Source organism: Dromiciops gliroides, chromosome 3, assembly GCF_019393635.1.
Source record: "Dromiciops gliroides isolate mDroGli1 chromosome 3, mDroGli1.pri, whole genome shotgun sequence".
In the NCBI taxonomy this organism is placed as follows: Eukaryota; Metazoa; Chordata; class Mammalia; order Microbiotheria; family Microbiotheriidae; genus Dromiciops; species Dromiciops gliroides.
This window is the reverse complement of record NC_057863.1, coordinates 259,342,698-259,369,001: the sequence shown is the minus strand read 5'-3', so window position 1 is coordinate 259,369,001 and position 26,304 is coordinate 259,342,698. Positions and strand designations below refer to the sequence as shown.

The window sequence follows — 26,304 nt, the reverse complement described above, 5'->3', positions numbered from 1 at the left end:
CTAAGAGAGCACATGTCCTATCAATCTTTCCTGTCCTAAGAGGAGAGCACTCACCAGCCAACAGCCTTTCTGAACCAAGAGTGTATTCCAAGATGGCGACAGCCAAGAGGATTTTATCCTCTTGGTTTTTTTAAGCAGGGCAATGAGGGTTAAGTGACTTCCCCAGGGTCACATAGTAAGTGTCAAGTATGTGAGGTACGATTTGAACTCAGGTCCTCCTGAATGCAGGGCCAGTGCTTTATCCACTCTGCTACCCAGCTGTCCCCTTTTATCCTCTTTTGATAGAGGTGAGTCACTACACACTGATCAAAGATAATTGGCTAGCATCATTCAATTCTACTTGAGAGTGGTCCATATTAAAATGAGCTCTACAGATGACATCACAGCCTAATGGGAGAGACCTCCTGAAGGGCAAAGGCAGAGTTCAGATAGGTGTGGCTTAATGCTATCAAGTTCAACTCAGCTAGACGAAAGAGTCTATTCTCCATTTCTATTGTTCACCCTGAACAGGATTAAAACTTCCTCCAAAAATTTGACCTCTATGAAGTGGGAGAGAGATAACAGGCTGTGGAAATTTATTTTAATTTGGGGACCCTGCCTTTGGGCTAAGATTAAAAAGCCTTAAGCTCTCAGGGGTTTTTTCTGTGTGAGGGACTGGTGCCCCTCCCCCTCCACTTCACCTGAGCCAAAAAAGCCCCATGGGTTTTTCAGGACACCGGGTCAGATGGCTGGGGAAAAAAAAATAAACCCCAGCTCCCTACACCCTGAGGGGAGCTGCCCTGGAGATCCCAGGCTTGTTCTGCCAGGCCCTAGCATAGCCCATGCGGAGGTCCCAGGCTCACAGCAGGGGGCACAGCCCCTTGAGCCCCACTGGGCACAGCCCTAGTGCAGCCAGCAGATTAGCTTGGTGTGTGTTGGGGCACAGGGAGCCGAGGTTTGAGGGGAGAGAAGGAACATATATACAGGGGGAGCTAGCAAGAAAGTGAGAGGCGTGGTGCCAGAGGACTACAAGGACGCTAGAGAAAGTGAGAAAGGGCTTTACAGTTAGAAGGTAGTGAAGGAGGAGGCCAGAAGATTAAGAAGAAGGGACAGAAAGGGGGCTGCTACAAGGATGCTAAGGAGACTGAGGCTATGTAAAGAGAGGGTTCTATCACCCAGTCTGACTATGTCACTCCCTTGCTCAAAAACCTTTTATAACTCCTTAGTCTAGCATTTAAAATCCTTCACATAGGGGCAGCTAGGTGGTGTGAAAGTTGGAGAAAGTTGGAGCATACCCTAAGGCAAGAGGCAGCATCCACAGATTAGTCAAAAATCCAAGGATTAGACCCCCAGTGAGATTAGGCCCAGCTAGTTAGCAAACATATACCTACATTTGAATGGTGACCAAGGCAGGATTTACAGCCCAATTATAATTTTTCTAAAGTTATAATTTTTCATATACTTATAATTTTGTACAAGTACCATTATATAATTTTTCAGACTAGATTAGCTAGTTAATAAGTTAAATTTTTTTACAAGGCTAAAATTGATCTGGGTTCCCCAAAGACACTTACTATTAATAATTATTTTCTCACAAAGATCAGACCCTAGGTGAGTGGTATGGGGCTGGTCACTTGACTAAATAAATGCCTTTTTCTTAATTCCTGTGGCTGAGTCCAGCCAGAAATAGTTTGCTTTCACTTCAGAAGGCATCCAATATACCTTCATCAACCTTTCCTAGAGCTATGTAAACTTTCTCTCACACTGCCACAGTCTGGTAGGCAGAGACCCAAAAGAGGCTCCACTTTTGGGAGTACTGGTTCCACCATTACCTTGATGATATAATGTTCACTGAACCAAATAAGAAAATATTGGCAGAAGCTTGAGATGATATATGGAATAAGATACTGAGATAAGATATAGCCCATATGAGGATAGGAGATAGGAGATCCCAAGAAAAATCCAGGGTCCAACCTACTTTGTCAATTGGGGAATATAGTGAATGGGGGAAACCCAGATGATTCCAGATGCAGCTGTCAACCAATACGTAATTGGGCTCTTTATGCCAATTTGAGCACCTATCTCTGAAAGACCAATATGGAGAAATATCAGTTTTATCATTATACCCCTGAATCTTGGGCAGAGGATGAGGGGGAGGGAGTAACTGTAGAGAGACAGGAAGTTTTCCACCTCATAGAAGCCATGTTCACAATGAATCAGCAACATCCTAGGAATTTATCTCCTGGATAGAGAAGACTGAGCCTCAAGGTAATGAAGCTGGTCAGAAAGGTTAACAGAGAAACTAAGACCTAAATTCTTATCAACCAGAAGGTTCAAGTCTTTATCAACAAACACTATCAATAGAAGCCTAAGGAAACAGTAGTCAGGGATTAATAATCCTGGGTGACAGGAAACAGAAACTGTACCTAGAAACCAGATCTTAAAGAAAGAGATATCCTAAACAGAGAGACCCCTTGGGGTCTGATAAGTCTAAACATGTTTTATGAACATGTGTGTTCTTAAGTTCACCTTATGATGTTTAAACCCTCAAAACAGACCCCTAGTGAGAAAGGTACCCACCTTAGGGGACATCATAGTACCCTAAGATTCCCAAAATAGGATATGAATCTCCCACAAGCAGGAGATTAAGATAATGAGGAAATAACCTATACTTTCCACTATAAATATAACCACTTCCATCTCCCTAACCGAGACACCTTTCTCCTTTTTGGTGTTCTCCCTGTGGCCATTACAGTCTTTTTTTTTTTTTTTTTTTTTTTTTTACGGGGCAATGGGGTTAAGTGACTTGCCCAGGGTCACACAGCTAGTAAGTGTTAAGTGTCTGAGGCCGGATTTGAACTCAGGAACTCCCGAATCCAGGGCCGGTGCTCTATCCACTGCGCCACCTAGCCGACCCCATTACAGTCTTTTAATGAAACTTAAGAACTGAGTCACTGAGCCTTGTTATTTGGGATGCCTCACAATCAATTTGATCAATTAAATCCATCCCTACATGAAAGGTACCTACTTGCTCCTTCATGGGATTCCATATATTCAGGGAAAATGACTTAGGTCTCTTTCAATTGGCAAGTTGTCTTTCCCTTGCAATGGTCTAAATTGTTCCTTCAAAGAAAAGGCTTGAAGAACCACGGGATGGATTTTTTTTTTTAGAATTTTTTTTAGAATTTCTAACAACACTGAGGAGATAAAAGTGTCTTTGCATAACTATTTTATAGATATAGAATGTGTAATTATCTGTAAGAAAGAAGATTCCTTAGTAGACTTGGTGAAAAACCTGAGTCCCTGAGCAGAGGCCTCTAAAGAGACAAAGATTTAGTTTTACCTTCTCCCTCATAGAAATCACAAAGAGGAAGAGATCCTGGCTGATGAACCATGGAAAACTGAGCTGGTGGTGGTACAGGACAAAGCATCAGTAGTGACCCTGGAACAAGGAGAGTCTACATGGAAGAGGATAACAATCTCTTTGCTAAAGATAATCTGGAACTGAAATGAAGAATAGTAGCTGTGTCAGAAATATCTGTGCTATGGTCCAGGTGTTCCTGGTGTTTTGTATCAGGAAAGTTGCTTTGAACTGTTTTTGAACATCAGCTACTACATAGAAGTCCTGTCACTTGGTCCTTCATAAGGGAGGATACAAAGTCTGGGATTCCTTCATATTCAGTCACTCAGGAGACCATTATACTGGTTGCTGCTTTTTTTTTTTAGTTGCCTTCTTCTTCTCTTCCTCCTCCTCCTCCTGCTCCTCTTCCTCCTTTTTACTTGCTCTGAACTCATTCATTGCTGCCTCTGTCACGCTTCTCAAATCTCTGAGGTTTGGGTTATCAAGTAACAACTCTAGAGCCATTTAAGTGGTGGAAGTTTCTATAGAAGAGCTTTAGGACCTTGCCACCAAGGGGAGGGGTGTGGTAGGAGCTATATCTACTAGGATTACTACATAAGGCTTTGGTATTTTTTTCCTAAAAAACGGGGAAGCTGTCTGTGAGACTTGATTGGTTGAGGGATCTAGGTCATGAGCTGTTGAGAGAGATAACCCATTATCATGTGAATTACCACATCCATCTGAAACCACACTCTGTGTTGACTGGACTTCTTTTTTATGGAGAGAAGGGGAACTGCATGTACCTGAACTAATTCTGAATCTTTCCTGAGTATCCTTGATATGATATTAAGTAAGCTTTTTATGATATGTTAAATAGTTTGAGTGTTTCAACTTATTTTAATTCCCAGTCTAAACCACCAGACCAGCCTAAGTAAGGCCTGAACCACAAAAGAGGCATAGCAGCAAGAGTAGAAGAATTAAGAGAAGATAGCAGTTATCAAATATTTGTACTCTGGGAACCAATGAATCAAGACAAAATACCCTACACTCTAAAATAGTACTTTATTGCTTTAATGGATCCATGATCACATCTATATAGGTAATGGTACAGATTAGAACCTATCTGTGCCTTCTCATCTTATCTGATCTTTGCTTATATTCTCCCATAAAACCTGCACAGAGGATTCAACCAAAGTGTTGGTGATTTTCTAAGTCTTTTACATTTCATGTGTACTAATGCAACAGTCAATACCCATGCTACACAAACAGTCCACCTTTTCTGATCATATATTTCTGTGATATTATCCTTTTTTTTTTTTTAGTGAGGCAATTGGGGTTAAGTGATTTGCCCAGGGTCACACAGCTAGTAAGTATTAAGTGTCTGAGGCTGGATTTGAATTCAGGTACTCCTGACTCCAGGGCCGGTGCTCTATCCACTTCACCACCTAGCTGCCCTGATATTATCCTTTATAGCATTTCTTTTAAAATATTTTTTCCAGACCTTTATTTTTTTCCAATTACATGTAAAGATAGTTCTCAACATTCACTTTTGTAAGATTTTGAGTTCCAAATTTTTCTCCCACTTTTCCTTCCCTGCCCCCTCCCAAAGTCAGCTAACAATCTAATATAGGTTACACATATTTCCACGTTAATCATGTTGTAAGAGAAGAATCAGAACAAAAGGTTAAAAAAACACAAGAAAGAAACAATAACAAAAAAACAACAACAAAAGTGAAAATAGTATGCTTCAATCTGCATTTAGATTCCATAGTCCTTTTTCTGTATGTGGAGAGCATTTTCCATCATGAATCTTTGGGCATTGTCTTGGATCATTGTATTGCTGAAAAGAGCTAAGTCTATCACAGTTGCACAATGTTGTTGATACTGTGTACAATTTTCTCTTGGTTCTGCTCATTTCACTTTGTATCAGTTCATGTAAGTCTACCAAGGTTTTTCTGAGAGCATCCTGCTTATCATTTCTTATAGCATAATAGTATTCCATCACAATAACATACAACTTGTCAGGCATTCCCCAATTGATGGGCTTCTCATTTTTCAATTCTTTGCCACCACTAAAAAAAGAAACTGCTATAAATATTTTTCTACATATAAGTTCTTTCCCTTTTTGTTTTTTAATCTCTTTCAGATGCAAACCTAGTAGGGGTATTGCTAGGTCAAAGGGTTTTTATAGCCTTTTTGGTTTTTTTAGCCTTTGGTTCTTTATCTCTTAGGGCATAGTTCCAAATTGCTCTCCAGAATGGTTTAATCAGTTTAGAACTCCAGGACCAGTACATTAGTGAATCAATTTTCCCACATCCCCTCCAACATTTGTCATTGTCCTTTTCTGTCACATTAGCCAAACTGACAGTTGTGGGGTGGTACCTCAGAGTTGTTTTAATTTGCATTTCTCTAATCAATAGTGATTTAGAGGGGCAGCTAGGTGGTGCAGTGGATAGAGCACCAGCCCTGGAGTCAGGAGTACCTGAGTTCAAATCCGGCCTCAGACACTTAACACTTACTAGCTGTGTGACCCTGAGCAAGTCACTTAACCCCAATTGCCTCACTAAAAAAAAATTTTTTTAAATAGTGATTTAGAGCATTTTTTTCAGATGATTATAGATAGCTTTGATTACTTTGTCTGAAAACTGACTATTCATATCCTTTGTTTGTTTGTTTTGTTTTGTTTTGTTTTGCAGGGCAATGAGGGTTAAGTGACTTGCCCAGGGTTACACAGCTAGTAAGTGTCAAGTGTCTGAGGCCAGATTTGAACTCAGGTCCTCCTGAATCCAGGGCCAGTGCTTTATCCACTGCACCATCTAGCTGCCCCCTGTTCATATCCTTTGACCATTCATTATTTGGGAAATGGCTCTTATTTTTTAAAAATTAACTCAGTTTTGTATATAGTTGAAAAATGAGGCCTTTCTCAGAGAAACTTAAAGATTTTTTTTTGCAGTTATGAATATTGTGTATTTCCTTCCATTCTATGTCCTCCCTGCTTATCCTGCTCTCTCTATCCTTGTCCATCCTTAAAAGTGTTTTGCTTCTGACTGCTACTTCCCCCAATCCTCCCTCCCTTCAATCACCCCACTTCCTTCTCTTATCCCTTTTTCCTTCTACTTTCCTGTAGGGTAAGATAGATTTCTATACCCAATTGAGTGTGTATGTTGTTCCCTCTTTGAGCCAACTCCAATAAGATAAGGTTCAAGTACTTCCCCCACCCCCATTTCCCCCCATCTTCCCCTTCATTATAAAAGCCCTTATGAGGGTGAGATAATTTACTCCATTCTACTTCTCCTTTTCCGCTTCACTGAGTACATTGTTCTTTCTCACTCCTTAATTTTATTTTTTTAGAGATAATTCTATCATATTCAACTCACATCCATGCCCTCTGTTTATGTATACTTCTTCTAACTACCCTTATATTGATAAAGTTCTTAGGAGTTACAAGTATCATCTTCCCATATAAAAATGTAAACAGTTTAACCTTATTGAATCCCTTGTGATTTCTCTTTCCTGTTTACCTTTTTATGCTTCTCTTAAGTATTGTATTAGAAAGCCAAATTTTCTATTCAGCTTTTATTTCATTAGGAATGCTTGAAAGTCCTCTATTTCATTGAATATCCATTTTTTCCCCATGAAGGATTATACTCAGTTTTGCTGGGTAGGTGAGTCTTGATTGTAATCCTTGCTCTTTTACCCTCCAAAATATCATTTTCCATGCCCCCTGACCCTTTAATGTAGAAGCTTCTAAACCCTGTGTAATCATGACTGTGGCTCCATGATATTTGAATTGTTTCTTTCTGACTGCTTGCAATGTATTTTTCCTTGATCTGGGAGCTCTGGAATTTGGTTATAATATTCTTGGCAGTTTTCATTTGGCAGTCTCTTTCAGGAGGTAATCAGTGTATTCTTTTGATTTCTTTTTTACCCTCTGGTTCTAGAATATCAGGGTAGTTTTCCTTGATAATTTCTTGAACTATGATGTGTAGGCTTTTTTTTTTTTTAATCATGGCTTTCAGGGAGTCCAGTAATTTAAAAAATTATCTCTCCCAGATCTATTTCCTAGGTCAGTTTTTAAAAATGAGATAGTTCACATTTTCTTCTATTTTTTCATTCTTTTCATTTTGTTTTATTGTTTCTTGATGTCTTGTAGATTAATTAGCTTCCACTTGCCCAATTCTAATTTTTAAGGAATTATTTTCTTCAGTGCATTTTTGTACCTTTTTCATTTGGCCAGCTCTACTTTTTTAAGAGTTATTTTCTCTGATGAATTTTTGTGCATCTTTTTTTCCATTTGGCTGATTCTTCTTCTTCTTCGGCAGGGCAATGAGGGTTAAGTGACTTGCCCAGGGTCACACAGCTAGTAAGTGTCAAGTGTCTGAAGCCAGATTTGAACTCAGGTCCTCCTGAATCCAAGGCCAGTGCTTTATCTACTGCGCCATCTAGCTGCCCCTGATTCTTCTTTTTAAGGCATTCTCTTCAGTAGATTTTGGTGCCTCTTTTGTCATTTGACTTATTCTGTTTTTTTAAGGTGTTATTTTCATCAGTATATATTTTTTTCTTTTACCAAGCTGTTGACTCTTTTTTCATGATTGTCTTGCATCACTCTCATTTCCTTTCCCAAATTTTCCTTTGCCTTTCTTATTTGATTTTTAAATCCTCTTTGAATTCTTTCAGGAATGCTTTTTGAGTTTTGGCATGATTTAGATTTTTCTTTGCAGCTTTGGATATAGCAGTTTTGACTTTGTTGTCTTCTTTTGAGTTTACGTTTTGATCTTCCCTGTCAGATTCCTTTTTGTCATTGTTTGCTCATCTTTTTCTAGCCTATTTCTTGACTTTGAACTTTATGTTAAAGGTGGGTTCTAGTCCCGGGATGGAGGGCATACTGTCCCTCTCCCAAACTTCAGGTTTTTTGTGATTCTGTTTTCAGAACTAGTTCTGTGGGTCTCTGAGTTTTCAATTCTTCCAAGGTGGTGTGATCTAAGGACAGGTGTGTTTACTATTCTCCTGGCCTGTGTTCTGGTCTGTGAGTGACCACAAGTACTCTTTTCTGATGTAGAATTGTGACCAGGCTGCTTGCTCTCTTGTGGCTGCAAGCTCTGGTGTGTTAGTGTTCCTCCTTACCCTAGGACTATGACCCACATGGGACTATGACTGGGATCTGCATACTGACAATGCATAGAGTCCTGCACCCAGTGCCAACAAAATGACCACTATAATCTCCTTATGACCATTTGTCCAACCTCTTACCATCTATGGGATGAGAGCTCCAGAAGCCACTGCTGCTTCAGCTGATTCGGTCACCCTCAAAGCCTGCTGCTGATTCACTAGGGTGTGGGTTGGATTGTGCTCCACTCTTACTTCAGTGTGATAGGCTTTTTCTGCAGATCTTCTAAGTTTTCTTGACTTGGAAAATTTTTTCACCCTGTATTTCTGTGGGTTCTGCCAAGCCAGAATTTGTTTTGAGGCATTATTGAAAGTTGTTCTGAGGGGAATTTGGGTGAGTTCAGGAGAGTCCCTAGCTTTTCTCCACTATCTAGGCCCTACCCCCTCTGAGTTTCTTGTTGTAATTATGTTGTTATTCTTTTTCTTCTGGGTTTTCTTCTTGGATGATTCTTACCTCATGATATTTCTTCACAATATTTGGTATCTTTTTCTGTTTACTAATTTCTCTAGCTTAAATTTTTTTTTTTGGTGAGGCAATTGGGGTTAAGTGAATTGTGTAGGGTCACACAGCTACTAAGTATTAAGTGTCTGAGGCCGGATTTGAACTCAGGTCCTCCTGACTCAAGGGCCGGTGCTCTATCTACTACACCACCTAGCCACCCCTAGCTTCAATTCTTGATTTACTATTTAGGGCTGGTGCCAGACTCTACTTTCTCTCACACAGTTAGTTGGGTAGTCAATCAATACCTGTTAGGTCCTGACCTCGTTTTCCTTGGTCCTTACTGTTGTCTTTCACTTCCCTTGATGTGCCTTCACTCAGAGCACAGACAGGTTTTATTGTCCCTGGTCAGATATCTGTGTGTGTGGCTGTCCCTGATCCAGGCACTGGGTATTCTTCTATCCCCTATGAAGCTTTCTTGATTTGGGTTCTGCCTTTTCTGTATCTTCTGAGGCTTTCTTAGTCGTAGTGCTACCCTGGCCTATTGCCCTACTTCTTCCCCAGGATTTTCTCAGTAAGGGTGCTGCCATGGATCACATCCTTCCTGGGGTTTTCCTAGACAGAGCATTGCTTCTTCTGTGCCTTTTGAGGCTCCCCTGGTCAGGGCACTGACATGTTCTACTTCCTACTTTCATTTTTGTGCTTAAAGTGCTTTCAGCAACTACCATGTTAGTGGCTTCTAGACTGTTTACTTGAGTTCGTGCTGTCTTCTTTGGCAATACCCCTCTTCCAATGTTCATAGCTTCTGGTTATCCTTTCATTAAGCCCAGAGTTAGATTTCTTTGAATTTCTTATTATTGCTCAATGTAGTGCTCTTTCTAAATCACTGCTAGACTAACAGTGGGAGATGAGATTCTTTGTAATTTCCATGCATCCATCTAAACTAGAACTACATCACCGGGCTCCCAGGCATCTAGACTATAAGTTGCAGAGAAAGTAATGTGTCTGGAAAGAGGGAATTTCCTCATTGGGACTTCCTAAAACTGATGAAATTACAGGTCTGCTTGGCCTTGGCTTCAGGAAAACCTGGGTTCAAGTCTTGCTTCTGACACCATCATTGTATCATCCTGAGCAAGTCACTTAACCTTATAGTATTCTAAGTAATTTTCAAATTATAAGTTGTAGAACAAGTGCTGATCTGCAGGACCATTGTCAGAGGGAGTTTCTTTACTGAGAGCTCTCTACGCCAGAGAAAATATAAGTCTGGTGGAAGAAAAAAGTATGATGACTGAGTCAGGAAAAACTGCCAACTCAGTCGGCTATAAAAGGAGAAGAGAAAGATTCTTTTCCTTTTGGGGGCCAGTTTCTTGAGACTCTCTGTCAGCTCTTCCTTGGACCAGGGCTTCTTAAACTTTTTCCACTTGCAACCCCTTTTCACTGGAGAAATTTTTACATCACCCCAGGTCATGTATATACCCCATGTATATACCCATGTATATATAAAATAGGTATACATAACCTTTTTGTGTGTGTGTATGTGAGGCAGTGAGGGTTAAGTGACTTGCCCAGGGTCACACAACTAGTAAGTGTCAAGGGTCTGAGGCCGGATTTGAACTCAGGTCTTCCTGAATTCCGGGCCAGTGCTCTAGCCACTGCGCCACCTAGCTGCCTCCCATAACCTTTTAATGTTGCCAAAATTTTCATGACCCCCACATTCAGTTATGCAACCCCATATGGATTGTGACCCATAGTTTAAGAAGCTAAGCTTTAGACTTCTTGCAGAGGACAATCAGTCAGAGTGCCAAAAAAAAAAAGTCTAATCACTCTTTTAGAGGTCAGACTCTCTAAGAATTAAATGTATTTTTCCTGAACCCAGGATTTCCCTGAGATTCTTTTCTGGGAAGGAGTCCTCCTGGGCTGGGGGTGGTAGCTGTATTTATTAAGGAATTGGTTTTTTTGTTTTTTGTTTTTGTGAGGCAATTGGGGTTAAGTGACTTGCCCAGGGTCACACAGCTAGTAAGTGTTAAGTGTCTGAGGCTGGATTTGAACCCAGGTCCTCCTGAATCCAGGGCCAGTGCTCTATCCACTGTGCCACCTACCTGCCCCTTATTAAGGAATTTTGTTTGTTCTTATATGCAAGTGACTCCTTATTTAAGAGAACTTTAAGACTGCATTTTAATATATCAAGTCAAACTTTTTAAAAAAATGTAATGTATAAACACAGTAGGATCTCAACACTAAGTGACAATATTAAGGCAAAATAACAAAATCTCTGAGATATGACCAAATCAGTAGTTAGGGGAAAATTTATATCTCTAAACATTTTCATCAATGAAAGAAAGAGAAGATCAATGAATTGAACATGCAACTAAAAAACCCTAGAAAATCGACAAATTAAAACCTCTCAAATAAACTGTGGAGTGGCATCGCTTGGCCAGTTGGATGATTAAAACAATTATCTACTACTTACTCTCTAGTAGACACTTAACTTTTCTTCCCTTAGTTAAAAAAAATGTTCCCTGAAATCCTGAAAATGTAATGAGAGATTAAGAAAAAAATTTAAATAATAAAATTAGGAGTAGTTTTAAAAACCCAATAAAATAATCAATTAGCTAGTGATAAAAAAGACAAAACTAAATTACCTGTATCAAAAATTAAAAAACTAGTTGACAACCAATGAAAAGTAAATAAAGGAAATTATCAGGAGATATTTCACCCAAGTGTATGCCAATAAAACTGACAATATGGGGGCAGCTAGGTGGTGCAGTGGATAAAGCACCGGCCCTGGATTCAGGAGGACCTGAGTTCAAATTTGACTTCAGACACATGACACTAAGTAGTTGTGTGACCCTGGGCAAGTCACTTAATCCTCACTTCCCCGCAAAAAACCCCAAAACAAAACAAAACAAAAGAAACCCTGACAATCTAAATGAAATGGAGGAATAGCTACAAAAAATGTAAATTACACAGATGAACAAAACAAGAAACAGAACAATTAAATAATCCTATCTTAGAAAAAAGAAATTGAACAAGCTTTAATTAACCCCCAAAGGAAAAAAACAAACACCTAGAATCAGATGAACATACAAGGGGGTTCTATCAAATATTTAAAGAACAATTAATTCCAATACTCCATAGACTGAAAAAAAAATGAAAAGAAGAGGGCCCTACAAAATTTCTTCTATGGCACAAATATGGTCTTGATCCCTAAACCAGAGGGACTCAAAACAGAGAAAGTAAACTATAAATCAATATTTCTAATGAATATTGATGCAAAAAAATTAAACAAAATATTAGCAACAAGACTACAGCAACAAATAGAAAAGACTATACCACAATCAACCTGGATTTATACCAAGCACAAGGCTAAGTTCAATATTAAGAAAACTATAAACATAGCTGACCAAATAAAAGAACAAAAATGACATGACTATGTCAATAGCTGGAGAAAAAGCTTCTGACAAGATACAATACCTATTCCTGTTTGTTTTTAAAATTAGTCTAGAAAGGGCTGTCCCTGTGTAGCATGGGAGTGCCATCATGTGTCTAGAAGGGAGGCAGAATAGACATCTCCAGTCTCTTTTCCTCTACCTTTTTCCAAGGGAGTCTTTGTTTCCTGCCAGGATGGGAAGCAGGAGGCTGGGACCAGCAGCTTGGCCACTCTGCTTTCTTCAGAGAGAGGGGATACTGAGCTAGAATTCTATCTATCTGCTCCTTTAAATATTATTAGTCTAGGAGTGTAGTTTTCAGGTTCATGTTAACTTCTGATTGCTGCTTCATTAGTGCAGGAAGTAGTACCCACGTTTTATATCCAAGCTTGACTTCTTTTCCACCTTCCAAAATGAACAAACATAATGGGTAGCCAAGAAATCTATTTATTTAAGTTGATAGTAAAACAGAAAACCAGCAAAAGTACACATAGGAGAATATGTGCCAAACAACACAGAGATCTCTCATCGGGAGTAAAATAATTCTTCTTAACTGAGACAGATTCCTAGATTTCACCCAAGGGGAAGCTCCTTGAAGTCTCTAGTGCAGCAAGCTGGGAATAGGGACATGATAAAGACTGCCAGTCCCTTTCATGTCAGCTTCTTTCTAGAGTCTTTCCTTTTGGCAACCTGAAATGGGATTGGCATCATCTATCTTTTTTTTTTTCTTGAAGCTGGAAGCCAGAAGTTCCTCAAGCCTGAAGAGACTCCAAGACTGATGTGAATAAAGGTCAAAAAGACTTCAGTTCAAAGAAGAGCAAACCTCTCCTCTCTCCGGCTCTTGACAACTTTGCCCCACCCTTCATGCAGATGCAAGGCATTGATTTCTTTTTTTTTTTTTTGTGAGGCAATTGGGGTTAAGTGACTTGCCTAGGGTCACACAGCTAGTAAGTGTTAAGTGTCTGAGGCCGGATTTGAACTCAGGTCCTCCTGACTTCAGGGCGGGTGCCCTATCCACTGCACCACCTAGCTGCCCCCAAGGCATTGATGTCTACCAATGAGGAGAGAGTCCCACACCAATGATCTTTGGGACTTAGGTTATGCTAGAAAGCATAGAAATACCAAATATTTCATTAACAAAAGTAGTATCTATCTAAGACCAAGAGCCAGAATGATCTGTAATAGGAATAAGCCTTTCCAGTAAGATCAGGGGTAAAGCAAGGATATTCATTATCACCATTTCTATTCAATATTGTACTAGAAATGCTAGTTATAGCAATAAGATCAGAAAAAGAAATTAAAGGAATAAAAATCAGCAAATGGGAAATAAAACTATCACTTTTTGTAGATGATATAATGGTTTACTTAGAGAACCAAAAACCTAAACTAGTCAAACTAGTCAACTAAAAATTAACCTAAACAATCATCAACTTCAGCAAAGTTGCAGGATATAAAGTAAACACAGAAATAGAATAGATTTCTATTTCTTTTTTTAAATTTTTGCGGGGCAATGAGGGTTAAGTGACTTGCCCAGGTCACACAGCTAGTAAGTGTCAAGTGTCTGAGGCAGGTTTTGAACTCAGGTCTTCCTGAATCCAGGACCAGTACTTTATCCACTGAACCACCTAGCTGACCCCATTTCTGTGTATTTCTAACAAAATCTAGCAGGAAGACATAGAAAGTAAAATTCTATTTAGAATAACTACATATGGTATAAAATATTTGGGAATCTATATGATAAGACACACATAGGTACTATAAAAAACAGCTACAAAACATTGCTTATACAAATACAGATCAAAGTAATGGGAGAAATAATTGCTTGTGGGTAGGCCAAACTGGTACAATAAAAATGACAATACTTTCTAACTTAAATTTACTTCTTCAGTGCCATACCAATTAAACTACCAAAGGATTATTTTGTAGATCTAGAAAAAAATAATAAAAAATTTATCTAGAGGAATAAAAGGTCAAGACTATGAAGACAATTTATGAAAAAAGTAGGAAGGAAGAGTGCCTATTGTGGGAAGGTAACAGATCTCAAAAAAAAAAAAAGCTGTAGTCATCAAAACAATTAGGTACTGGGTAAGAAATAGAGATGTCAAACAGTGAAACAGATTAGGTACATGATATAATACAGAAGTAAATGAGCACAGTAGCCTGTTTGATAAACCCCCAAATGCTAGCTAATCAGGCAAGAATTCACAATTTTACAAAAACTGTTAAGAGAACTGGAAAGCAGTCTGATAGAAATTAGGTTTGGACAGACATCTCACACTGTACACCAAAACAAGCTTCAAATGGGTATGTGATTTTGACATAAAGAGTGACATCATAAACAGAGAAGTATTGAAGAAATTACCTGTCAAATCTATGGAGAAGGAAAGAGTGTGTAATCAAACAAGAGATAGAGAGGTTCACAGAAGGTAAAATGTGCAATTTTGGTTTTCATATGGGAATAGATAGCTTTGATTTCTTCATCAGAAAACTGCCTGTTCATATCCTTTGACCATTTCTCAATTGGGAAATGACTTGGATTCTTATAAATTTGATTTAATTCCCTATATATTTTAGAAATGAGGCCTTTATCAGGAATACTGGCTATAAAAATTGTTTCCCAGCTTTCTGCCTCCCTTCTAATTTTGGAAGAATTGCTTCTGTTTGTACAAAACCTTTTAAATTTAATGTAATCAAAATCATTCATTTTGCATTTCATAATATTCTCTATCTCTTGTTTGATTATAAACTGTTCTCCTTTCCATAAATCTGAGAGGTAAACTATTCCTTTCTCTCCTAATTTACCTATGGTATCACCTTTTATGTCTAAATCATGTACCCATTTTGACCTTATTTTAATATAAGGTGAAGATGAGCTGTTTCAAGTCTTACGTCTGACATACTGACTGTATGAAGGAATGTCACTTCTCTGTGCTCTGTGTAACTCTCTAAGACTTAAACTGCAGAGAAAGTCCCATCTACATAGATTGAAAGAGTTGCTTTATTAGTCAGTTCCCTAAACCAGTAAAGTACAGGTCTCATCCCTGTCCCTATAGTAAAATAATGTTTCACCATAATAATAAACCACAATTTCTTTAGCCATTTAGTTAAAGGGCTTGTTTCCACCGTAAAAGTGGTTCAATGGATATGGGGGCCTTTCTCTCACCCACCTCTTTGGAGTATATTTTTACTTGTGGTATAGTTTTGAAACTTTAAAAAAATAATTCTAAACTGTTTTGTAGGATGGCCGAATCCATTTCCAGTAACTGTGAATCTATGCTTATTTTCTCACAGTCCTTTCAAAACTTCATCTTTTTCAATTTGATTGGTATAAATTTGTTTTAATTTACAATTTTCTTATTTGGAGTGCTTTGAAGATATTTTTCATATGGTCATCTATAGCTTGAATTTTGTATTTTAAAAACTGTGGGGTTTTTTTTGCCCAATTATCTATTGCGGAATGACTTTTACTTGGTTTTATTCATTTGTGCCAATTTTCTATATATCATGAATATCATATTTTTATCAGAATGCTTGATGTAAAGATTTTTCTGCCAGTTGATTCCTTTCTTATTCAAGGTGTATTGATTCTGTCTGTGCCAAAACTTTTAAATTTTATGTAATTATCAACTTTGCCATTTGTAATCACCTTATTTCCTTTGTCTGGTGATGAATTCGTCCCATAACAATAGTTGGGAAAGATATCTTCTTCCATTCTTCTATATCTTGTTTTCTGATATTACTGATGAATGTTAAACCTGCTTATCCATTTAGAACTTATTGTAGTATATTATATAAGAACAGGTATAAACTAAATTTCTGCTAGCTTTTCAATTTTTTAGGAGTTCTTGTCAAATAGGGAGTCTTTACCCTAGTCATTTATACTGTTAAATTGATCAAACACTGGACTATTGTATTGTGTCTAGATCTTGTTTATCTAATCTTTTTTTTTTTTTTTTTGCGGGGCAATGGGGGTTACGTGACTTGCCCAGGGTCACCCAGCTAGTGTCAAGTGTCTGAGGCCAGATTTGAACTCAGGTACTCCTGAATCCAGGGCCGGTGCTTTATCCACTGCACCACCTAGCTGCCCCTATCTAATCTCTTTTACTGACTTAATTTTTTTTTTCTTAGTGAGGCAATTGGGGGGTTAAGTGACTTGCCCAGGGTCACACAGCTAGTAAGTGTTAAGTGTCTGAGGCCAGATTTGAACCCAGGTTCTCCTGACTCCAGGGCTGGTGCTCTATCCACTGCGCCACCTAGCTGCCCCCTGACTTAATTTTTTAAATGGACAGCTTGGTGATATATTAAATAGAGTGTTGGGCTTAGAGTCAAGAAGATCTGAGTTCAAATCCTGCCTTAGGTACTTACTAGTTATTTGACCCTGGGCAAATCATTCATCTTCTGTTTCTTCATCTATAAAATGGAAGTTTGACTCATGGAGTCCTCCCTCCATGTAGAGCTAGCAGCAGGGGTATGGGAAGATGTCAAACCATTCCCCAGTTTTTCATCATAGTAAACCTAGAGAAGAACACATTACTCACTGCACAATTGAGTTGCAGCCCTGAGCAAAAACATAATTCTTTTAACAGGTGTAGTACTCTGCTCCCTTGCTTGTCACGAGGAAGGGATCAAAATAAAGGACCGCTCAGGGTTTTCTATGTTATTTGAAAATGTCATGTCTCTTTAGGAGGGGAATGTGGCTAAAGGCCAGGATCTTAGCTTGCTCCCAAATGAAGAGTTTATTCATTCTTGTGGTACAATATAATCTGAAGAGCCTCTCAGGTTTCTGTTTGCAGTTTCAGTTAGATAAATTGGTTTATTTGCTATTTGATAATTTTTTTATGGTCTTTTGTGCAAGACTTGGAAGGAAAGAGCTTAAACAGGTGAGTGTGAGCTAAGGGCTACTCTCCTCCCTTGTGGGTCATCAGGCAAATGTTTTTTTCTTCCTAAACTTATCATATCCCTAGACCAGAGATATTTGAGAGGTGGCAATTAAACACGATTCTAACCTGATACTTCTCTTGAAGACTGGAAAAGAAATTGCCCAGTGCCTGTCCCAGAATTTGTTTGTCTCTCCCAATGGCTAGCATGCTGGTGGTATAGGTATTGGTCCTCATTCTACTCTCTGCAAAAGCAGTTCAGCCCTTAGATCTTATCCATCTATGTCACCCTGAGCAGTATCTATTTATGTAGCTAATTCCCAATTCAACATAAATGTAAAGACATATCTTATAGATACATATTTTTTTACTTGTATGATTAATTATGTGAATTGTTTTCCTAATGCAGAACAATCCTTGTATTCCTGGACTAGGTTTCTTTCAGAAACAGCTGGGTGTTTTGGGGGGTGGGGTGGGGAGGGAGGGTTGCTTTTGGAATGAGGTAAATCATTTGAGCACCAAGTCAGGCACTTGTATACTAAACAAGCAATAACCTTTGGTAAATTTTGTGAAATATTCTTTGTCAAATCTTCAAAACTTTGTATTTGGGCATAATTATGATTATCAACTATATGTATGGGATAGTATAAGATTGCGCTACATTTTGAGATTCTTGTATGGAACTCGGGTAATCAAATGAAAGCACAATACTTTTTGACTCCCCAGAAGGCTATTTTGGATTGGGCACATGGACAATATGTTCAAAATGCAGTCCTACCTATTTATTTCAGACTGCAAATTTTTCAAACAGGGGGAAGATTGTTACAGGAGTAGAGGGGAGAAGAGGAGGCAGGGGTCAGCTAATGAAACCTCTGCATGTAGAGGAGACAAGGAAGGTTGCTTCTGGGAGAATCGTGGTGATGTGAAATACTTTCTTTCTTTTTTTTTTTTTTTGCTGGGCAATGAGGGTTAAGTGACTTGCCCAGAGTCACACAGCTAGTAAGTGTCAAGTATGTGAAGCCGGATTTGAACTCAGGTCCTCCTGAATCCAGGGCCAGTGCTTTATCCACTGCACCACCTAGCCGCCCCCAATTGTGGTGATAGGGAAGAGAGGTGCCATGGAGAGATTCTGGAGCATTGTCTAATTGGTTCTGGTTGGCTAATCATGTGGCTGAGAGGAACCTATTTCTATTGGCTGTATAGACATAACTGCTAGCATCTTCAAAAAGACCGAGTAGCATCAGCAACATCCCCATTGCCTCATTCTAATCTGGGGAGTTTGGTGACTTTCTCTCATAGTGAGAGACTATTTTGTAAGGGGAAGGGTGTTAGGGCTTTCTTCCCCTCTGAGGCCATATGGCCCTGAGGAGTAGGACTTGGTTTTTGGCCTTATCTTTTGTCCTTTTCTGATGTAGGTGAAGGGAGTCGAGTCTCAGGCCTGGGAGTTTCAAAGGTAAGGAGAGCAAGTAACAGGAATCCAGGAGTTGGAATCCAAGGAACAAGGAATAATCTTCAGGAGTGACCTTTGGGACCCTAGCCTATCAGGACTCACCTGACAGTCATGCCACATTTGGACATTAACTTAGTGGGAACAATGTTACAATGTTAAGTAGGAACTAAGCTAAATTATGATCCTAAACCCCTTAATAAGCAGGTGGCATAGATGAAATTATTTCTGAATTATGGATGGGTTTTTTTCTTGGTATGTCTTTGAAGTAAATATCCCAATGTAAAAGCTAACTCATGTTAAATGTTTAAATGGCACTGGGGTCAGAGGTCCCTAACAATGTGGGGTGTGTCTGTGTGGAACACAATCAGAAAGAACTAGAATCATGGCACCTGAGAAGAGACAGCAGGCTGGCTGTGGGATAGAGGGCCAGACTAGACAATAGGATACATGGTTCATCCACACTTTCTTGGATCCAGGTCCTTGTGTTCATTCTTTATGGTAAAGTGCCTCTGCTGCTCCCCCTTCTTTATTTTCCATGTAGCTTCTTTTTACATATACCCAAAGGGTGGAGACAGCAAGTTTATCTGTTAAAGTCAGGCTCTCTACCAGTCTCACTGTTAGAGCTAAGTTCCCCAAGGGAGGGGGTCAAGGAAGAGGAAGCTAGGAAATTTATATCTGATCCCCAGGAATCTGTCTCTTTGATGCATCCTAATCTTCTTGGTGAGTCCTGAACATATTGAGCTTATGATAATGCTACATACTAATCATCAGAGAAATGTGAAAACCTCGAGCATTACCCCTATCTCTACTAAACTAGCAGATATGGGAAAACTCACTTTTGGAAGTCCTTTGAAAGATAGGCATGCTAATTCACTGCTTGTAGAATCAAGAATTGGTTCAATTGTTCTGAAAAACAATTTAATTCTTACCATTTCCCAGTATTTTATGATAGATATATGAGAAAAAGGGATTAGACTTGGTGGGTCAAATGAAAAACAAACAAACAAACAAACCAAAAATCCAAACAAAATAACTATCATATCTGGGATACATTAAGGTAAGCTTGAGATTTCCTAAGGAAGTTGTTGGTGACAACAGGAAAGTGTATACTATAGCTCTGGTATGTCTATACCTGCCAAAACTCATTGGAGGATCAGCATTGATTGGAAATATCCTTTTCAAAAGTCTAGCAGGATATGGCAAGGGAGAAGTTAGGACTTAATCCCTGTACATTTTGACCATCCTTATAGATTGTGCAGAGGCTTACAAGAGGACAGAGACAAGAGGTGCTAGCAAATACCATTAGAACACTGACTACTCAGTCTCTGGCTTCTAGGATATTTGACTTTAAGAACTCCCCAGTATGACAGAAGTGGAAGGTTAGGTGGAGGCTGAAACTTATCAAAAGGAAATACATATTAACATTTCAGTGAGATGTGGAATGTGTTCAAGGTATAATACAGAATCCAGATCACTGATTTCTGACCATTCAGAGAGATATCTAGGATTCCTCTATCTATGAAGGAAGACTGCAGTTACCATCTGAAAGAAATGCATCATTACAGAATCAAGCAGCCCTCATGCCTCACCCATAGTCATGGTACCTAAGAAAAAGGAAAATACGGATGTGTACAGATTACCAGACTTTGAACAAAAGAACTAAAGTGAACCAGAACACTATGCCATGGGTGTAATAGGCCCCAGATTGTTTGATAGGCATCCAATGGTTTTCAGTTTTACAGTTGGTTGCATAGAGGATACTACCAGATTCCTGGATTTGAGGAAGAAAAGAAGACTGCTTTCATCTGTCCAGCTGGATTTTTCCAGTTTGAGTATATGTCCTAAGGCATCTTTAGGGGCACCAACCACTTTTCAGCAGCTGATGGAGAAAAGTAGTTGGGGACATGGACTACTTGGAAGTGTTATTGTACCTTGATAATAGCATTGTATTTGTTAAGACACTGGAAGAACACAAGGTTTGAAGTTGTCAATTGGCAAGAGCTCATTTTGCAGAGTTTCTGTTAAGTATGTGGGCCACATCAAATCTCAATAATTTGTGAGCACTGATCCAGGTAAGATATTCTCCTATAGAGAAACTGAATGTCTTAAATAAGTACAGAAGTATAGTTGTACCTGTAAGTTGGGTTTGGGCCTTTTCTTCTGTGGTACACTGTGGTAACTTCCCCAAGAGGAGAACAGTGGGAGGCTTGGATTGTACAGGCCTCAGAAGTACTAAAACAGTGGAGTGCAACTGAATCGGAAAAGGTAATAAGATTAACAGAGTATCAGTGGTACAGTTTCTGTCCTTGGTAAAGCACATACTTAAGGTCAGACAGTCTGGAGTTACATGGATTGTTTTCTTTTAAATTTTAAAATTTTTGATAACATTTTCATTTAAAGCTTTGAGTTCCAAATTCCATACTCTCTTCCCTCCTTCTTCTCCTTGCTCTCTGAGGCAGTGAGCAGATATAGGTTGTGCTACACAGATTGTTTAGAAGAGTCAAGGGCTCAATACAGTGGAAGCAAGATATTACAAGAAACACTTTAATGCATGAAAGAGAAAAACCTGCTGAACTCATACTCAAAGTAGAGGCTCATTATGGCAAAGAGGTATAGTAGAACCTAAGGAAATATGCAGAAGATAAGATATATCCCAGACCTGTCCAAGGCTATCCCCACTTTGCAGATGTAGAAGCCACCAGAGCATTTAAAGAGGTGAGAGTTACTTATGAGCATGGAACAGTTTCATCCTGATAAGAAGGGCTTGGTCTCTGCTGGCCTATGAGACTTCTTGAGGGTGAGCCAAAGAAGCAAAGTGAAGTGTATGGGCAAAGGCCCAAGCAAAGCCAAGAGTCATTCTCCTTCTGTGAGCAGCAGAAAGCAAAATGCTCCAGGCTTGGGTAGAGATTGGATTACACAAGAAAAATTGCTAAATGTTATACCCTTTGACTCAGAGATCGCATTTACAAGGACTTTGTCCTAAGGAGATTACCAACATCAAGATAAGACCTTTATGTAGAAAAAAAATTTTTTTTCAATTACTTGTGAAGTTAGTTTTCAAAATTCATTTTTGTAAGATTTAGAGTATAGAAAAATATTTTGACATGATTTGTGATAAAAGAAAACTGAGAAACAAAATATATATCCCAAAACTGGAAAATGACTGAAAAAATAGCATGTTACCATAAGGCAGAGGTTATCAAACACGCTGCCTGACAAGGTCTGACAACCAGATTAAAATGTAATTCGGAAATATATTTTTTTTGGTGGGGCACTGAGGCTTAAGTGGCTTGCCCAGGGTCACACAGCTAGTAAGTATTAAGTGTCTGAGGTCAGATTTGAACTCAGGTCCTCCTGAATCCAGGGCCGGTGCTCTATCCACTGCACCACCTAGCCGCCCCAATTTGGAAATATTTTAAAAAATAAATAAAAATACAATAAAACATAGATAATATTACATTTTATTACTAAGTCAATATATTGCCCACAAGGGATCTTTATGTATGGATTAGTGGCCCCCATTTCAGTTTGAGTTAGGTATCACTGCCATTAGGGGTGACAGAAATGAAGAATTCCTTCCTTTTAGTCTCTTGCCCTGCCAAAGACAAGGAAAAGTCTATAGGTCTAGAGGACTCAAAGTGGGGGGGGGGGTAGTGAGAGGCAGGCCCATGAATACATCTCGTACATTTGGGGGAGGAGTGAGGAGCATAAAGAGGGGCTCACAGCAGGTATAAAGAGGGGAGAGTGGATACTTCTGAGCACTCCAGTCTCTGGTCAGGGAACATGCTTTTTCTAGACTGCTTCCTTACTGCAGGGGAATCTAGAGTCCCTGGGGGTGTCCAACATGGATGTCAGGTGGATGGGGTGACAAAGGTCCAGAAGAATGATGTATTGGTTCCAGGGTTGACAGGTGGCATAGTGGAAGAGACTATATTTAGCCCAATACCACTATCTTTTTTTTTTTTAATTTGGGAGAATAAAACATCTCAGGAGAAGGTTCTTCAAACAAAGACATGGGGAAGGAATGCAAGGGTGAGATCCATAATAGTACTCTTAGCTGTGTTAGCTAGAGCAGAGAGCCAGACTTTCAACTTTGAGAAGCCTCACCTTATATGAAGGCATTAGAATAAAGAAAGAACTATTTAAACACAAAGTTCATGAATAGGAGATTAAATTTTTATAGTGTCCTAGAAGGCAAAAAGGAGCAAGGACAAAGATGGATTAAATGAACATTTCTTAGAAATGGAAGTAACAAGTGAATATTATTTATAGAAAGAGATTGGATGGAAAGGCAAAGAGCATTAATTACCTGCATCTTATCTTTGTGGGAAAAAGCAGGGGAGGGTTGTTATGGGTAGGTCTGACATAAGCCAGAATCCTGTTAGTTCAGATTCAATGTTGGGATGAAATTAGGTACTAGTAGGCCAGTCATTCAGCTTGCATTAATTAAGAGCCTACTTTGTGCCAGGCATTGTGCTAAGTGTTGGGGATACAAAGAAAGGCAAACACAATTGTTGCTCTTAAGATGCTAGCTCACTGTCTAATAGGTAGGAGAGATAATAAGTAATCAACTATGGGAGCTGCATAGCTACTAAGTGTCTGAGGCCAGATTTGAACTCAGGTATTCCTTTAGTGTAGGCCTGGTGGTTATCTACTGAGTCAACTAGCTACTTTATATTTGATGCTAGAGGTAATAGGGAGCTACTAGAAAAGGAGGGAAGGTGACATGGTTAGACTTGCACTTGAGGAAGATCAATTTGACAGCTGAATTGAGTATGGATGTAATTGGGAGAGAGTTGAGACAGGGACACCAACAATTGGTTATTGCAATAGTTTAGGCATGAAGTGCTAAGGGCCTGAACCAGAGTGGTTGCAGTGTCAAAGGAGAGAAGAGGGTGTACATGAGAGATATTACAGAGGTAGATGGACAGAGGACTGATTGGGTTTGTGGTGGTGAGAGAAAGTAGTCAAGAATGACACCTATATGGCAGTGGATAAAGTATGGCCCTGGATTCAGGAGGACCTGAGTTCAAATCTGGCTTCAGATACTTGACACTACTAGCTATGTGACCTTGGACAAGTCACTTAATCCTCATTGCCTCCCCCCCTCCCCCCCAAAAAAAGAATGACACCTAGGTTGCAGATATGGGTGACTGGGATGATGGTTTTACCCTCAACAGTAATAGGAAAATTAGGAAGAAGGGAGGATTATGGGGGAAAAGTTAACGTGTTAGGCTGGGGACATGTTGAGTTTAAGATGTTACAGGCCATCTAGTTTGATATGCCTAAAAGGCAGTTGGAGGTGCAAGACTGGAGGTTAGGAGAGATATGGTTGGATATGTAAATCTGAGAGTCATCTGCATAGAGATAATTGAAAACATGGGAAGTGATGAAATCACCAAATGATATAGTATGGGACTGTATCTTATGGCAACTGGACTAAGCTATATACTTCATCTCCTTCCCAAAGACTGAGGTAGTGCAAAGAGAGAAGAGGATTGGGTCTCCAGTGTTGGGGAAATATGTGTATATATTTATTATACCTTTTGAAGTAAATATTTCTGTGTAAAAACTAATCTGATAGTGGCTAAATGTAACTGGGTGCAGGGGACCACCCCCTACAATTGAGGGAATACCATCAGTGGAGCTGGAGCCATTTGCAGAGAGCCAAGAGACCCCCTCAAAACCCTTTAAGAGTACTGGAGAATCCTGGGGTGGTGGTAAAATCTAATCTGCCTTGGCTTTCAGGCAGAGGAGGTGAGGGTAGTCTTGAATTACACTGCTTTTTGTCCATTATTTTCCTTCACATTCTTGACCTTTTAATCAAAATGTCTCCAAGGATCCTTTTTAAACATGAGGTAAGCACCACTGAAGGTGAAGATAAAATGTACTCTGGGGTTCTGCACCACAGGGTTCTGCACCTTGATTATGCCTGCCAATGCATAGGGCAATATAAAAGGAATCTAAACTCATCCCTCACTAAAACAAGCAGGTTAACCTAAAAAGAAGGGTCTAAAGAGAGGAATTAAGAGATTAGAATTACAAAAATTAGTCTAGGTTAGCTGAAAAAGGGAAAAAAAGAAACAACCAAAAAAATAGATGAGCTCCCACAGAATGCTCCAGGCAAACTGCTAGGCACCATTATTCATGGATGCAAAATCCATATTGTTCATATTCCCTATTTATAACTGGAACAGTAATACAACAGGTATCAATTAGCACACACGAAAAACCCAAAGTTATGTCAAATAAACTTCTGTGATTTATAAAAGAAACATATTGAAAAACTTCGATTATACTATAAGATACAATAAAATTCTGCCCCCCCCCCATCACTTCTCCAACTACTTCTTACCTAAGCTCTTTTACTGAAGAAACAGACCTCTTTTTCATTTCACATCCATTTCCCTTATTGTAATCCTATGGAGATCTTTTCAGAGATATATGCCAGTTGCAAAATAGCCTGGACTCATGATCTGAGTAGACAAGGAGGCAATAGGAACAAACATTTTAGATCTAGCACAGTCTCTCTCCTGACTTTGTACTTTGCCTTTTTTTTTTCAATCTTTTGTAAAATGGTGATGACCCCTCTGTCGGGTTGCTGTGTCAAACCTTCAATGATTGTTAAGAGCTTGGAAAAACAGGGAGAATTACAAATGCTACTTCAACACTTTAGTGGATATGTTAAGTGGTAATAAAATGATATTTTTATTTCAGCTAGTCTGTTCTAAGAGTTTTACTAAGTTTAAAAGGTATTTTACTTGGAAGAATAAAAAAATAATTAAAATGTTGCCAACTAAGTTACTAAAACAAACAGTGTAAATAAATAACCACACTTATCGTTAGTCTGCAAACCACGATGTCTTGGGCAAAGGAGATAATGTTCCTGTGGTAGAGAGCACTGGTGTAAACTTTTAATGTTCTTTAAGGTTGGAGTGACCCTAGTAAATAAAGGGGAAGGGGGAGGGTATTTTGTCAAATTAATCGTGGTTTCTGTCCTTTCACCTTTCCATGAGGTGGAATCAATTTGCAAATTCCTAGGAGTCTTGGCTTTGACTAGACCCTGAATAGTGTGAGAGAGAGGGGGAGAGATAGGGAGAGAGGGAGACGGAGGGGGGGGGGGAGAAGATAGAGAGAAGGGGAGGGGGGAAGGCTGAAGGGGGGGCAGGGCTTAGATAATATCTGTTCGATAGTTTAATTGGTGAGGGCAGTAAAAATTCGATTCTACAAGGAGCAAGCTGGCTGTCCAGTGGACTTTCCACTCTTTCTGCACCACTAACAGAAAGGGAAAGATGTTTTCCCTTCTTTCTTACTGCGATCAGAATATATTTGGCAAGGTGTTGGGGTGGGGGTGGGACTGTCTTGTGAGTCCCCTTTCCCATCCCAATTCCCCCTCCTCCCACCCCCCCCCTCCAGTAGGGCTGAGAAGCTGGGAGGCGGCCACCACGCGTCCCCACTCACCGAGGCCCCCGGAGGCGGCGTGGGGCGGGGGCACGACAAGCAGGCTCCTCCCCGTGACATCCGAGGCCGCCCGCCCAGCTCGCCCTCAGCCTGCGGAGCCGCAGCCGCCCAGCTCCAGCCCCGGCCCCGGCCCCGACCCGGTCCCCAGCCCGGCCCGGCTCCAG

The 26,304-nt window shown here is 39.6% G+C and overlaps 1 pseudogene; it reads right to left on the bottom strand.

Moving 5' to 3' along the window:
- LOC122749376 overlaps positions 1-26,249 on the bottom strand; it is a 32,535-nt pseudogene extending 6,286 nt beyond the window's left edge.
- Positions 26,250-26,304: the final 55 nt, after the last annotated feature.